Source organism: Anolis carolinensis, chromosome 5, assembly GCF_035594765.1.
Source record: "Anolis carolinensis isolate JA03-04 chromosome 5, rAnoCar3.1.pri, whole genome shotgun sequence".
Lineage (NCBI taxonomy): Eukaryota > Metazoa > Chordata > Lepidosauria > Squamata > Dactyloidae > Anolis > Anolis carolinensis.
Window position 1 is genome coordinate 36,642,913 of NC_085845.1, and position 16,693 is coordinate 36,659,605.

A 16,693-nucleotide genomic window follows, 5' to 3' on the forward strand; every position below is an offset into this window, starting at 1 on the left:
TGCTCTCACAATTCCTAATAGCTGGTAAATTGACTGGGATTTCTGAGCCACTGATCTAGATCTGAATTCAAAGTTTTCTAGGTTACTGTAGAAGTCATTATCTGGTAGCAAATGCCTAAACAGTCTGTTATGCAAGTAATGCAGATACCACATAAAAGGAAGATTAAACAAGAGAAAGTTTCTAGTTCTGATAAATGAGTACTTCTTAAAAGCCCTTTATAAAGAAACATTTACTTCTAACATTGACTATACTTTCAAATAATTTGACATTATTTTATTTTTTCTCCTCTGGTTCAAACAAGAAATAATTAGATGAAAGCTGCAAACCTACCATAAATCCATTTATGTCTTCTGCCATAGGAGATGAAGCCATTTCTTTAATTACTCTGTAAGAAATAAATATCTCGGCTTATGAGTTTATCATAATTTCTTAAGTGGTGAAGTGGTTTCTGAAAATACAGATCATGTGGTGGGAGAAATCAAACATTGTTATATCAAAGTCTCTAAAATGAGTGACTTCTAGCCATATTAAAATATACTTCTATGGGAGGAGTATGTTATTCCTTTTCATAAATAGCCTCACTATTCAAAAACAAAATGGTAAGCCAGGCTGTTGAGCAGCTACAATAAATCACTCTGATCATGAGGTCATGAGTTCGAGGCCAGACCGTAGCGGGGTGAGCACCCATCAATTAAAAAAAAAATAGCCCCTGCTCGTTGCTGACCTAGCAACCTGAAAAATAGTTGCATCTATCAAGTAGGAAATAAGGTACCACTTATAAAAGTGGGGAGGCAAGTTTAACTAATATACGATGTTGGAATGAGGAAGTGCCATCAGAATGGATGATGAAGCAGCTGCTCCCCCCGTGGCCAGAATCAAAACATCCCCTCAGGAGAAGGTTAAATTGCCTCTGCGTCTGTCTGTCTCGGTCTCTGTTTGATGTGTTTATGGGCATTGAATGTTTGCCCTATGTGTGTATAATGTGATCCACCCTGAGTCCCCTTCGGGGTGAGAAGGGCAGAATATAAATACTTTAAATAAATAAATAAAATAAGCATTGCACTGCATTAGAGATTTACCATATTAGACAATAATGTGCAAATTGATTTATAAAGGTTCCATTCCCAGGGTTTTCACAATCATTTCAAATTTTAAAGATATAGTAGTAAATTTTCAGTATAATCTTTTCATTGTACATGAGAATAAAACCGTTTAGCCTCTGCTCTTACAAGTTATAAAATAACAACTTCAGAAACAATGTCTTCGCTGGTGATTCTACATTGTCTGTTTTGCTTTCCCATATTAAAAACTGTCATATTTACGGAAAAAATAGATTAAAAACACTAATATTTTAATGTACTGTTATGCAAGCTATAGACATACTACATTTGGTATTAAACGTCTGTGTAGGAAAATTAACTTTTCTTATTTTATAAGGTCCATCTGTTGAAGCGCACACTATGTAGGTTCATGTGACCCAGAACAATATTGTTTGTTACCTCAGTGTCCCAAAACAAAATGTAGAACATTCCTCAGTTTATTTCTCTCTTTTCCTTCTTTGGCTTTGTTTTCTTTCAAACTCACTTCCTAATTTTTGTCTTGTTCTGTTTGTATATTTTTTTAAAAACTTAGAAAGAACAATGTCCTAGTAAATTTCCATTTCCAATTCTACTATTCTTTTAGAACAGACACACTGAATGCAATCAATGCATGGTATCTTGACTTGAAAAAAGAGCAAATGCCAATCAAGTTGGCACATCAACTGGATTGATTTGGTCTGTCAAGATCAAAGTATCATTATCCTAAAAAAAGTCAAGTAAGAAATAAAAATACAATAGAAAAATTGGTGGGCACACATTGATTTGAAGGCCCCTTATTCCTTCTTTTAAAAATTATCCAGAGTTCAGTTTTGAAGCAGAGACAACACACAATTTGAATCAAAGCAGTGGTTAACACTGCTTCTTTTTTAGATTGTCAAAGTAACTATGAACAAGTCATTCTCCTCTTAGACCTGCCAACAAACCAACATTTAGTAAGTTTAGTTTAAAGGCAATCAGAATCTGTGGTTCAATAAAAGTACACTGGGTTCATTGCTTAAAGATAAGATGAGCATTTGTAATATGGAGCCTACCTTCTACCTTGGCTTGCTTGTTTATTGAATCAATAGCAGCTGTGGCATAGGCATGATCGCACTGAGTTTGCAATGGTGGTGATAAAGGTCAAAATGTTCCTCCCACAGTTGCTGCTTTACACTATTTCATGACAATTTACAGGGAAAATGTTGGTCATCATCCAGTTCCATGATCACAAATCTTTTGCTCTGGCAATTTGATTGGGATACAACAATAACAACAACACAGTAAATTTGGATTTATTTATTTGGGAGCAGATGGCTATAGTTCTCGTGTTATATTTTATATTGTGGTGATTTCAATAAAATATGCAAGATATTACTTCCTCACTTCAAGGAAATTAATGAAAACTTACATTTACTTCTACACGTAGTTTAGGAACTTGCTATGAAGTTGAAACAAAGGCTATTCCATTGTTGATTATCAGTAGCTGTGCCGGAAGTGACTGAAACTACAGACAAATTCCAGTTTTTCTCTGTATTCTTTTCTCTTCTAAATACTTTCCATTATAATTCTCTGTGAGGCTACATAGATAATACTAACACTATTATCAAAACAGTATTGCACATATTATTGCGTAAGAATATATTTTTGTGAGAAATTATGAATCACTGACATGGGGGGCATAACTTATTATTAAACCTTTAAAAAGTTACGGTATGTAATATAAACTGATCCAACCATGCCTCTAATCCCATATAAAGTCAAAAGATTCACATTGTCCCCCCAAGAGGGGTAAAAATAGCTTCAGGAATATGAATAAAGATGATAAGACAGACTTAATTGAACCCTCAGCTGAAATAAAATCAAGTTTTCCTTTGTGGTTGACTATGGCATCTTTCAGTAACCAAGAGAAAACAAATTTCATTCTTCTCAAAATCATTTTCAGTGACCATGAACAGTAAATAACACAGCAAAGAATATTTCACTGAACAACCAACTGTTGATGGAATCACAGTCATTTTTATAGGCTAGCTTACATTTACAAGCAGAAGTATCACAGGGGTCACCGCCCTGTTTCTTGTCATACAGAACTGAACAAAGTTGAACACACACAGTGAGACACTTAGGTGGCCAGCTGGCATGGCGGTAACTGCATAATATCATTTACCACCCACATAGAGAGGGTTTTAACAGTAATAAAAAAGGATACAACAGTAGTTTTGCAAAAGGACCTGACTCTAAACAATTAACACATTAGATCAGCTTGTGTACATCCAGCAGAGACAATGGAAACACTAGTAAATCTCTAAGCCATTTAATAATGTTGTCATGTTTTTAGGGAACTGAACATTTTACAATGGAATTAACAAATAGATTTACAAACACATTGCATTTTTAGACATGAAAACAAATGTAAATTGCTGGCTTTAACAGCAGGGTTTATACTTTTATATTCTATATGTTTAGTCTGTTTTTACCTCATACATTTATAGTCTACATGAGACTTAGCAGTGGGTTACACTTGATTATGACCTCCATGTGAGTGCCTCAGAAGTTTATGGGATTGTTGGCAGGCTCTGCTCAATGGAGTCACCATTTGTGTGGTCTGTCATTTCTACAAGGCAACTGGTGGCTTGGTCAACATGACCCATTCTCTCCGTCCATTTCAGGGAACTATTGGCTCATATTTAGGTTATCTTAGGACATATTAACATCATGCAAATATTGCAGTTAAATCTTACTTTAATTGACATGCCACCATTGTGGTGTTGTAAGATAATATGTTATTCTGTACTATGCAATGGTACTCCTATAGTTTGAGGTGCTGTACTACAGCTTTTGAGTGGAGCTGTCTAGGGATTTCACCAAACAACAGGTTTCCAGTGAACGATGCTATGGCAGTTAAAGTACTATCAAATGACTATTACTGTGCAGTATGAATGCACCCTTTGCTATGTTAACATCAGAAAATTATGTTCTCTCATCTTCCATTATCGTACCTTGGTCCTTCCACCAATATTCAGCACTCTGCCTCTATAGTCATTTGCTACTCTTTTTTCTGATCTCATAATTTTCCTTCTCTCACTAGGCTGAATCTAGGCTTATAAAGTGCAAAGCTTCACTAGCACACAAAGAAGGGGGGAAATCAATTATTTTTCTTTGTAACACACCGAAAAGCTTCTCTTTTTTTATATGCACCCTCCACACAGCAATGTGGTAAATTGTATTCAGGGAGACAAGAGTAAAGGGAATTGATACCATTGTTTCCTCCTCAGAACATTGAAAATCATAAATTAAAAGCAGTGTACTTGCCTATAACAATTCCTTTGGAAAGGTGCAGTAGTGAGGACATAGTGGAGTTTTCCTATTATGTGGAGACATTTTTCAAATTTAGGCAATCCTCTTATCAAGCCTATTTTTCCCTGGTAAAAAAATTAAAAGGCAAAAAATTAATGAGAAAAGCAATAGCAGCATGCATTCCTTCTCAAATCACTGTAAGAAGTGAGGAAAATAGTATGATAATTAATATTAACAAGTTTTTAAACGTAATGTTCAAAGTTCTGTTCTCCCAGGACAATCCTCAGTATGAAAATAAGTTTTCCATTGGCAGAAGTACATCTGAACACTAGTTTTGTGTAGAATGGCTATAAGCCAAGATGGGCTTTTTCTGATATATTTTCTAAAACACAATACCCATTCATGGTGTTTTTTAAATAAAGCAGTGTGAGCACTGACTACTGTAGATGAATATTAGAGGAAGAGAGAGAGAGAAAGGGGTTGTAATGGAGATCCTTCCAATTGCCACTGACTTTTCAAGTACTAACAATATGGCTTGGGGAAGAAGGGGAATATCCTAGTTCTGCACCCTCCATTACTGGTTGTGTTGTCTTCTATGCACAGAGAATGTTGATCTGAACAGGAAAAACTCTCTACATGATACAGAGTGCCAGAAAATAAGGACTGCAAATGGTGTGGAGAAATTTCATGGAATCCTGGGATTTCATGGTTTGAAGCACTCCTCAACAAAGTAACTCATGTGCATGTCTTTCTATCGTGTTGTATCATTGCCCCTCAACCCTACCCCCACTCTGGATTAGTGGACACTCTCAATCCATGCATGTGCTATACATAATTGAGGGAGTTGCACAATAATGACACCACAAGCCTTAGCTTGTAACGCATTTGCCAAAAGAATTAAACACTTCTGATCCGTCTGACCTTACCAAAATTTCATTCATACTGGCTCTCCCTGATCAAACACTTAAAGATAGAGTGGACATTACCTGTTTGCAAGAAGTACAATGTTTATCTACTAGGAATAAAAATTTGAGATTTTCATACCTGATGACCAGCACTGACTGTTGTATTGATTACTGAGTTTATTGCCTAGAAATAGTCCCCTGAATGCATTTTCCCATATGGCATTGCTGACAAAGAAAATCAACTGCAATCAGGAGAAAATGTGCCAACTGGTGTCACCTGCTTAGTGTGAGCAGTTATTGCTAACTTCAAAGGGTATGAGGAAAAATTGAGACCCATGTAAAACAATACGGAAATCAGAACTACTTTCAGTCCTTATCCAACTCTTATTTTTTATAATTTGTTTCTCTCCTTTCTTACTATAGATTTATGTTCCATGTGCCTTTGGGGCTTTAAGATAAACATATGTGCAAAAAGCATCTCCACCTGTTTTACAGATGCAATTTATATCTCACATTGTTAACACAAATCAGGTACAATTAGTTTTCTTCCCGACAGAGAGATCTAATATGATGGGTGTCCATATGTTTTAAATAACAGTCAAGGTCTTGTTTACATATTTCATGAATTAAACACCTTTTTTACTTGGTTGCTGGTGGGTTATCCAGATAATCAACATGGGTGAGGCCTGGCATTTGTCATTACACAAAAATTAAAGTGATTACCAGATGTGGAGGGAAGTAGGAATTTCGTCTGAAAATGGATTCATTTGATAAAACCAGGCAACTGGAAATAAATAGATTCCATTGTCCATTAAAAGATGGAATTTTATCACAGGTGGGATTAATGTTTGTAACCATAATACATTTGAGCAAAGTTTTTCTTATTTCAAAAAAGAATATGAAATAGATGAACCTAGACTAAGGAACACAGCTCACAGTTCAGTTTCTCCCCCACCCTCCCCCGAGCTTTTTGTCTCCTTTTTCTGGAAGAAGGGTCATAGAATGGGAAAATGGAATCTTGCTATTCTATTGCTACATTATCCTCAGCCAAGCTTTACATCAAAGCTCTTGATTACCAAAAAGCAATACACTGGAAAAAGTTCAACATAGAACTCTCTCTTTTTAAATGTGCTATCTTCATGTGACTCTTAACAGCTGGTGTGAATAAAGGAAGAAGCAACAGGAAAAAAATAAACAATCTTCAAGATAGAACGTGATCAAAATTTTCTCTTTTAACTATCTTACACTTTTATTTGATGCTAATCTTCTCATGAGGATTGTACTCCACAACAATTAACTAATGGTTACTATGATACACAAATTATGTTCCTATGAACTTACAAACATACTTTGGAAGGTGCTTGACACAACTGGCTTTGATGTTTGGGGAATGTCTGCCTCCAACCTGAGAACACATAGGTTTTCCGAAAGCTAAAATCAAAATAAAAGTGAGAAAAGCTTTTTGAAGAGTGGATTTAGATCAGGTCTGTTCTTGATTTTAATGGGGTAGAAGTGTTATGACACAAAACTACCATAATCACTTTTGATTTTGTCATTTATTTCAAAGGAGACTGTTGCTAACTCTGGACAAAATTTATTGCATTATTGCAAGCAGTGACTTTCATCGAGAACAAATAGCTATTGAAAATTGAATATTTTAGACGTGATGGTTTCTCAAGAATCAAGAGGCTTAAGACAGTAAAATAGGAAATATTGAAATTAAAATAGTTATCTTATTAAAATGAAGATGTGTATGAACACTATGGAAATCACATGGAGTATTTTCAGTCTTATGAAAATGACATAGAAATCACCTTTGGAGAAAAGCAACACTTATTTATATTTCAAAAAGGGACTGATGTGTAAAGTATCTGAGTTGGCTATGAAGGTTCAGAGGCATTGGATACTATACTATAATTGACTGAAACTCACATCAGATTAGCACTGATAATTTGATCATCTGACTAATTGTTATACTCACTACAGAAAATCATGTTTAGGACCCTATTGTTTGTTCAACTCAAGTGAACCTGGTGAATCAATGGAATATATGTGCTGATACTGATTAAATGAATCTATTCCACTTGTGGTCCATTATAATCAATCTCAGTCTTAATGTACCAAGGGACAAATAAACTCTTTACTGAGGTTCTTAAAGTTTATTTCTCCCAGGAAATTAAAAAAAAATCAATATTAGAATTTCAGGGATAGAAGAATGTGTCCAAAGCAACTAGTTTTTGTGAATTGTTTCAGGGCAGTGAAGCAAAATAAGTGTAGAACAGAAATTAGAATTTTAAGTACATCAGTATCTCTTCTTACTGTAGATAATGTAAAAGTATTTGTAGATAGAAACAGGATCATAGAAATGTAATATTTCATGTATTAAGCCAAACTGTTTATTCTACTCATTTTTTTTTAAAAAAATGTGAAAGTGGACTTTAATGTGCCATTTAATATCTAAGTTATATATATGATTTTAAAATTATTTAAATAGTGGCTACCATGCTATCATTAAATTTATTCTTCCCAATCCACCCCACTTTTGGCTCAAAATTCAACTTATCAATTAAAACAAAATGTTAACATTCCATAGGAAGCTTGTGGCACTTGATTCACTCTGGCTACGTAATTAGCACCCCATTTATAGACTTCTCTATTTATTGTGACACCCCATTTATAGACTATTATACTAAGGTAGACTAAAAGTACCAAATTCTTTCACTACTTTATAAAGTGCAAATTGAAACTGCAGGTATAGTGAAACACCATTTATAAAGTACTATGGAAAAAAGTTCATTTTAGCCACTCTGTTTTTTCTCAAAATATAGTAAAATAACCCCTTTGCATTTGTTGTAATGTTGGCTTAAAATGGATGCACCTTTTTAATAGCCACATGACCATATAATTATTTTTATTAATTGTTCTTCTCTTCTACCAGTCCCCTGAAATGTATAGAGCATATCCATCTGTTCCCACTTTATCACCGCAATTGACCGAGAGTTTGTGACAGGTCAAGGATAATCCCAAATGCTTTGTGGCTAAGTAGGGTTTTTCAATCTTATTCTAGTTCTGCATATTAATCATTCAGGGGCCTCAAGTACATCTATGTAACTGCTGTTATTCTTAAACATACATATAGCTTGTTATGGATTGATGATGATAAATGGAAGCTCTTACGTGTGCCCACGATCCAGAGTCACCCACAGAACAATAACATGCTTCTCAAGTTTGCAGAACAAAAATACTGAGTGTGAGGAACTTTACTGATTCAAAGAGATAAAAAAAACAGTAGTATTTACAATGGTCCTTCTGATCACTTACAGAAGTCCACAGTCATAAATAGTCCTTTCTTAGTTCACACATCTGCTTCAGAGAGGAATACAGTCCAGGTTCTTCTCCCTCTTGTCACAGAAACAGGCCTCAAAATAGCAAGGCCCCTCTCTGAGTACATTGGTCTCTTCATCAACAGTACTCAGCAACTGAAAAACTTGTCCAAACTAGTTTTGCAGCAGCAGAAGAGAAACAGTATCAAAACAATCCCCAGGTCTTTTGCAGGCTCAGCCAATTGGCTTCATGAACTTCTTTTTTCAGTTGACACACACACAGCACAGTACCTTTGCAAACCATGACATAGCTCACATCTCATTAAAAACATGAGTTGCCAGATGGAGCTAGGTGATGAGCAGGCATTGTGTCCTTTCTGAAGCTTCCAATCAATTTCCCTATAAAGCATGCTAAAGAGAAATGTAGGATTAAAGCCTGGACATAACTAGTTATGTGCCAGTTTTCTGTAACTGGTTACTTCTCTGAGTAACAAAGGTATAATGTAATAACATTTCAAAAGTAACAGAAATGAGTAGGAATAAAGCCACTTCCAGGAATGCATCCTACTTACTTCCAATAACTACTTTTTAAAAATACTTCAAAGCATTTCTAGATGTATATTTATAGTTTGAATAATGAAGTTTGAATATTGAAAAATTGTCATACTTTATGCAATTCCTTTCTTATTACAAGCACCCATTTAAAAAAATTTACAGGAATTACCAAACAGTGAACTAAATTACATAATGACTGCAGATATAAATAATGAAAATTACTTCACAAACCTTTAAACAAGGGAATTAATTGCTCTTCAAATACATCTTTCCGGGCCATGAAAAGCTTTTAGAGTTCACTGAACGTCAGAGTGTCATAATAGTCAAATTGTCAGGTTAGGTTTACGAATGGGCTGTAGTCCCCTATGACTGGGAACACATCACTCAGTTCATGTTACTACTGTCAATATAGTTGTGCTAGACCCTGACTGAGAAAACAAAATCCTGGGTAGGAATGGATTTTTAATATATTGTTTTTTCCATACATTTTCATTTTTCTTTTTAAAAACATATCCCATGTTATAATGGACTAGCAATCTATGAGGCTAGAGCTCAGATCCCTGCTCTGCCACAAAATCCATTGGGTAACCTTGTTCAAAGAGAAACATCTATGATAGGGTTGCCATGTGTTAAAGTCAACTTGAAGGTGAATAATAAGAATTTTCCATCAAGTTCTTGGAAAAACTGGCACAAGTTTTGTCTAAAAATGAAATTCTGTGATTTCCACTGGTCAAATTCAACAGGAATTCCCAATATAATAAAAAACATTTTTCTTGGCTCCATGTTGCTATCAAAGGTTATAGAGAAAGAAAGTCCTGATTCGTATGAATTGACAGGTTTCAAGATCTGACTTTATGTGACAAACACTCCAATGTTCTCTCTGAATGGGTGAATCTAGTTCCTTTACTAGATTTTCTTTTTACTGTTTACTGTTTTCTTTTTTAAAAAAAAAAAAATAGTCCCAATAGAATATATGCAAATTCTGAAATCTTATTTTAAAATGAATAATTCAAAATTCTCAAGTTTATCTTATTCTGTGACATTAGTTGTGTTGGACAAGCCCATATATGTTTTTCAGTGGAATTTACTGGCACGAAAATATACTTATGAATTCAGCTGCAAGTGTTTAAGGACCCACAGGACTCTGCTGTTTCTAGAACAGCCTGTTCTCTGTGGCTGGTTTGAATAAAACTTGGAAATTTGACATACCACGAGGTATGGCAGCTAAAGCTTGGTGTGTAAAAGTATCCTATGCCCTATTCTCATCGAACTTAAACATCACCTCACCAATATATTACTACATATATTTCTCAATTAGCCTTATGGGAAAGTTAAAGTGAATAAAAAAAGATGAGTAAATCTTTCTGTAGGCTTTGTAAGGGGGGAAGAACTCCATCTTATGTGAGAATTGGGAAGAAATAAAAAATAATTGCAACAGTCTGCTGTGAGAAGCCTCTTAGTGTATGGCACTTAAAAATACTTCAAATAAGAGCCTGGTGGAGGTTCTTAAAGCATTTGAAAATTGTTATTTTTCTTTTTATTCTGTGACGGCGCGAGTGGCGCCATTTATATGTCAAACTATAAGTTTTAAGATCTGAATTGCTGTATCATGCCTGATTTTGCCCTTACCCCGTAAATGTAGTTGGATTGGTTATTTATATCTGTCAATCAATGTTGTTTGTACCTGTTACATTGCTCACTCAGCAAAACTGTTTGGCTCCACCTCTTCCTGGAGTAGGACTGTGTTTCCTCCTTTTCATTCCATCAGCAAGTTCTGTATCGGATGGACGTGAAAGAGAGGCTTGGCTCAAAAAGCCCTTCAAAAGTTACCTCTCAGCACCAGTTCTGAGGTTCTTACCCTTGGGACTCACACTTCATGTTCAGGGCCAACCTGAACAACGTTGAGGAGTCTCAAGCGCCTTCACATCAGTCCTTTGGCAACAGAGGAAGACTCTTGTCTTCAGATATAGGTCATTGGACTGAGGTTGAGTTTGCTCCGGCATTCACAGCCAGAGAAAGAGGGATCTGGACAAGCTTCATGGACTTAAACAATCAAAGACTGTAATGTATATTTTCTTTTACCCCCTTTGTGAAGAATAAACCCAGTTTTTGAGTTAACTACAGTATTTTGGTCCTTGGGAGTTCCAGTTTCCTTAAAGGAGGGCAAGAAGCAATCCCCTGGGGAAAGATGTCACGTCCATGCCTCTTTCACTAAGAGTTTACAGCCCCAGGCGCGACGGCACAGTGCTGAGAGAAGCCTTCTTTTCCAGGAGTACTGAGAGAGGAGCCTTCTTTTCCAGAACTGCTGAAAGAAGCCTTCCAGAAGTGCTAAGAAGGGGAAAGAAGGAGTGGAAGGGCCTTAAATTTGCCAAGCCCATAGTCTCCTAAAGATAAAGAAGTCAAAGGAAGCCCAGCCTTCAAAAAATTGAGACATTTACAAGCTTTCCTGCTCTTTTGCATCTCAAGCCCCCTGCAAATTGATACATCCAGCTCTTGCAGCTGCAGCAAGTTCAAGCCTTCTGCAAAGTGGATACATTTTGCTAGAAGCCTAGCCTTTGCAAAATTGAAACATTTGCTAAGTTTCCCGCCTTTTCTGTTTTTCAAGCTAGCCAGCTAATTGCTACATTCAGCTCTTCAACTGCACAAGATCAAGCTTTTTGCAAAGTAGATACATTTCTCCAGAAGCCAGCCTTTACAGCTCAACCAAGCCTCTTCCAGAACTCTGTTTGCAAAGCAATAAATTTCCAACCTTCTGCAGTTCCTGCCATTTCTTCAGAGCCTGCTGCAAGTTTATGAAAGCCCAGGCTTAACTTCTCAGTTAAGCAGCTGTTTTAATTGTCTTGTTTAAAGTATTGCATTGCCCTTTTGTGTGCCTTTAATTGTATAGTTATATAGTATTGCATTTTTGTACTGTTTGAAACTTGGGATAAGTTTCCTTTTGAATTACAGAATGTCAAGTCATAGCAATGAGATTTTGCAAACAAGGGTCAAATCCCCCCGCCCAGTCAGAGAAAGGCACCCCACAGAGAAAACAATGCTCTGCCTTTTGCAGCAGGAAGGCCAGCTTAGACAGAGGTTTAACAGAGCTTGGCAAAACCTGCCAACCATAGCTGATGCAATAAGGGCATCCCTTTGCCCAAAGCAAAAGGAAATTCTTAGGCAAGAATTTGTAAAGGCCTTCAATAATGGGAGTGCTATTGCAGAAGAAATAATCTATGTACTGAACAAAATTAACACTCCAGAGTCTTTAGATAGGGCTAAGGAAATTTCTTTTAGCCTACAAGAAGAGAGGAGGCGCTACAGCGCGGTTCTATCTGAACCAGAGCCCAGTTCCTTATTCAAAGGTACAGAAGAAAGGGTTCAAGGCTCCCCATGTGTAAGCCTTAGATCCAGTCTGCTCAAGATTCCATCTAATGATGCTAGCCTTAAATCCAAGCATTCATCTAGGCGTAGCAGTTCCTCCCAATCTACACATTCATTCATCAGTACTTCTTCCAAAGCAGCCCACTACAACAGAGAGGCTGTCCATTTGAAAATTAGAAAAGAGGTTTTAGAAGCACAGGCATCTGCAGAAATGGCTAAGCAAGACTTTGCCGTCAATGAAGAGGAACTCCTCCTTCAACAGGCTAAAACCAAGCAGAAACTGCTTCTAGCACAGGCCAGGGCCCAGAGAGAAATAGAGCTTGCAATGGCTGAAGCCAAGCAAGATGAGCTGCAACGGGATCTAGATCTGCTTCAAGTAAAAAGAGACACAGCACAAAAGATAGTCAGAGCTAACGTTCTAGCCAAAGCCCTATCACAGGAACTAACCCAAGAAAACCTTAGTTTCCTGCCAACACAAGAGCCTACAGCAAAGGTTTCAGCACATCTGCAACTGGAATCACCTGTAGTGCAGAGTCATATCTCCTTTCGCCACCTTGAAGATCGCTCACCTGTTCCAGTGTTCGCAACTTCAAGGCCTGCCCATTCCTCAGAAGTACAGCAAAGCACGGCCGGGAGAGTGCCATCATCTCTGTCAGAGTCCATCCCTGCACTTAGGCCTCAGAGATACCACCTGTCTACTTGGGAACGAAAGGATGACGTCTTTCAACAACATCCAGATGTCCATTCAGATTGGCAAGGCATGGCCGGGAGTGAACCACCACATTCATCCCTGCATACCAAGTCAATTCTCCCATCGCTGAAGATAAAAGCTTCAGAGGTGCTGCCTGCCAGCAATCTGCTGAACCCAGCATCGCCTACCATCGCGACAAGATGTGTTCAACCGAAGAACATTGAGTTTGTCACGCCACATCACACTACTCAGATGTACCCTTACACACTGGAGTCTCAATTGGGTTCCCTCTTGAGAAATCCAAGAAGAGACATCAGAGACAAAGGCGTCCAGAAATTCACTGACCGACCGGATGACTACCTTCTGTGGAAAATCACCTTCATGAGGGCCATTCGAGATTTCAAGCTAGAAGAACTGTACCTTCTTATGGCGTGGCTTGGACCCAGCTCAGCTGAGCAAGTAAAAAGACTTTATGCTGCTCATGTAGCAGACCCTCAAAGAGCTTTGTCCACAGCGTGGTCTCGCTTGGACCAGCGCTTCGGTGCGAGCACTGAGATAGAAGCATCCCTCATGAATCGACTCAACAGGTTCCCATCACTGAAGATGAAAGATTGCAAACAGCTTTGGGACTTTAGTGATCTTTTACTAGAGCTAGCTTCAGCCAAAGGAAATCCAGAGCTGCCAGGTTTAGCATGTCTGGACCAGCACACTTCGCAGAGTGCCATTCTCTGCAAACTTCCTTTTCCTCTTCGAGAAGCTTGGGGGAAACAGGTGTTCAAGTACAAAGAGGAGAATGCAAATGTATACCCGCCCTTCACTTTTTTGGTGGATTTCGTCACTAGAGCAGCCCGTGAGAGGAATGACCCTCAGACAGGTCTTCTCGCTTTGTACCAAGACCTAAAGCCTGAAAAGACTTCCAAAGAAGACAAAGCCCAGGGCAAAGATCTTAGAAGGAACCTGAGTGTCAAGATGACAGACGCAACTCCTGCAACTTCTGCTCAACCAGTCAGCAACAATACCATATCCTGTCCCATTCATCAAAGGCCACACAGCCTAGCTGAATGCAGAGAGTTCACAAAGAAGCCTTACAAAGAACGACTCCAAATAATTCAAAAGGCCAAGGTGTACTTTAGATGCTGCGGCGCCACTATTCACTTCTCCAAAGACTGCAAAGAAAAGGTTAAATGCCAACACTGCAACAGCATCAAGCATTGCTCTGCAATGCACAACTTCGATTCCCCTCAATTCAAAGCAAAGTCAAATTCTCCTACCAAAGAAGAAACCAAAGAAGACCAAAAGCCTACAGAACCTCAGGTAGCCCTCAAGGCTCCTGCGGTTGCCTGCACCAAGCTTTGTCAAAATAGCCACAAGCCAAGGATTTGCCACCCAATCTGCCTGGCAGAGGTGTATCCAGACAAGCAGCCGTGGAATAAGAAAAGGGTCTACGTCGCCTTGGATGCCCAAAGTGACGCATCTCTTGTAACCCCAGAGTTCTTCGACATGCTCAACCTTCATACCGAGACAATAGATTACACCATATCCACTTGTTCTGGAAAGAATAAGATGAATGGCAGAGTTGCAACAAAGTTCAAAATCTCGCCTGTTGGACAAAAGGTCAGGTACGATCTTCCTGACCTTATAGAATGCAGCCTGATTCCCAGGAACAAAGAACAGATAGCCACAAAGGAGGTGGTACAAGCCCATCCTCATCTCAAAGGTATTCAAGATCTAATTCCAGCTTTGGACTTGGAAACAGACATCGTCATGCTTATTGGCGCAGATTGTCCCATCTGTTCCGTGTTAGCAACCAGATTGAAGGTCCTAAGGGTTCACCCATGGCCCAGCAGTTGCCTTTAGGATGGACGGTGTTAGGCCCAGTCTGCCTGAACAAGATGTTCCAGCCTGTCACTAAATGGCCTTCACTAATGCAAGGATGTGCCAGCCACATCTCAGTTTGCTGCCAGGGAGTAATGCCCGATTACTCTTCCATCTTTGAAGTCACAGAGAGAGATGAGCAAACAGCCTTCTCTAAAAATGAACAGAAGTTTCTTGAGATGATGAACAGCCAAGTCACTCAAGTCTCTGAAGGTAATTGGATAGCACCTTTACCTTTCAAGCCGGAAAGACCATCTCTACCCAACAACAGAGATGTTGCCCTTCATCGTCTCCTGTCCTTAAGAAGAAGGATGCTAAAAGATCCGAAGGTAAAGACCCAGATCACCCAGTTTGTGGAAGACCTCTTCAGAAGCAACTACGCTGAACCAGCCAGCGTGTGTGCGGAGGGAGAAGAGCAGTGGCATTACATATCCACTTCAGAAAATCCGGCAGATGTGACATCCCGAGGAACATCAGCCGCAAAGTTGTCCAAGTCATCCTGGATCACTGGACCTAAATGTCTTCAAAATCCTTCCTTTCCAGAAAGCATTTCCGTGCTCAAAGACACTGAGTTGCCAGAAATTCAGTCCTACAAATCTACCATCGATGGCCAAGACTTATCAAGGCAAGGTTTAAATCCAGCCAAGTTTGAAAGATTTTCAAAACGGACTAGACTTCAGGCAGCCATTGCCAGGCTCATACATTACATCACTACAAAAAACAGTGGTGCAATTCAGCCCCAAGATCTTTCAAAAGCCTCAACAGTCATTCTGAGATCCACTCAAAGACAGTGTTTTTTAGAAGAAATAGCTTGTCTAGAAAGAAAAGCATCCTTGCCCAAAAATAGTTGTTTAAAGGACTTGAACCCCTTCCTGGACAATGAGGGTCTCCTTAGGGTTGGAGGTAGACTAAAAAGAGCAAAGATTAGATCCTGTGTTAAAAATTCTGTTATTCTGCCACACCATAGCCACATAGCTCTGCTGTTGACACAGCATTTCCACACAAAAGTCAAACACCAAGGAAGGTCAATTACTCAGTCTGCCCTAAGAAACTATGGGTTTTGGATTGTTAGGTGCCAACGTAAAGGTTGGGGATTTGGTGTTACTTAATCAAAGATGCTCCTAGATACCAATGGGCTAAGGGTATTGTGTCGAAATTATATCCTAGCTCTGACAATAGAGTGCGCAAGGCCCAGGTTAAGGTCATCTCTAACGAAAAGGTTTTTTTTTTAATTTGACAGGCCTATTAGCGACATGGTTGTGTTATTTTCAGAAGACATACAGTCTTAAAGTTTTTAGAGTTAAAGGTATTTAACTCCATTTTGTTTAGATTTCCGAAAGTCCGGAAATCTAGGCCGGGAGTGTGACGGCGCGAGTGGCGCCATCTATATGTCAAACTATAAGTTTTAAGATCTGAATTGCTGTATCATGCCTGATTTTGCCCTTACCCCGTAAATGTAGTTGGATTGGTTATTTATATCTGTCAATCAATGTTGTTTGTACCTGTTACATTGCTCACTCAGCAAAACTGTTTGGCTCCACCTCTTCCTGGAGTAGGACTGTGTTTCCTCCTTTTCATTCCATCAGCAAGTTCTGTATCGGATGGAC

The 16,693-nt window shown here is 38.5% G+C and overlaps 2 long non-coding RNA genes across 2 annotated transcripts in view; both read right to left on the reverse strand.

Annotated features, from left to right (window-relative positions):
* Positions 1–783, reverse strand: part of LOC134299771 (uncharacterized) — a 200,182-nt gene extending 199,399 nt beyond the window's left edge. Inside the window, exon 1 of the long non-coding RNA XR_010007024.1 lies at positions 332–783. This is a non-coding gene — a long non-coding RNA (uncharacterized LOC134299771). The remainder of the gene's footprint in view (positions 1–331) is intronic.
* Positions 784–2,614: 1,831 nt separating this feature from the next.
* The window catches only part of LOC134299774 (uncharacterized), a 256,229-nt gene continuing 242,150 nt past the window's right edge, over positions 2,615–16,693 (reverse strand). The window contains exon 3 of the long non-coding RNA XR_010007027.1: positions 2,615–4,499. This is a non-coding gene — a long non-coding RNA (uncharacterized LOC134299774). The remainder of the gene's footprint in view (positions 4,500–16,693) is intronic.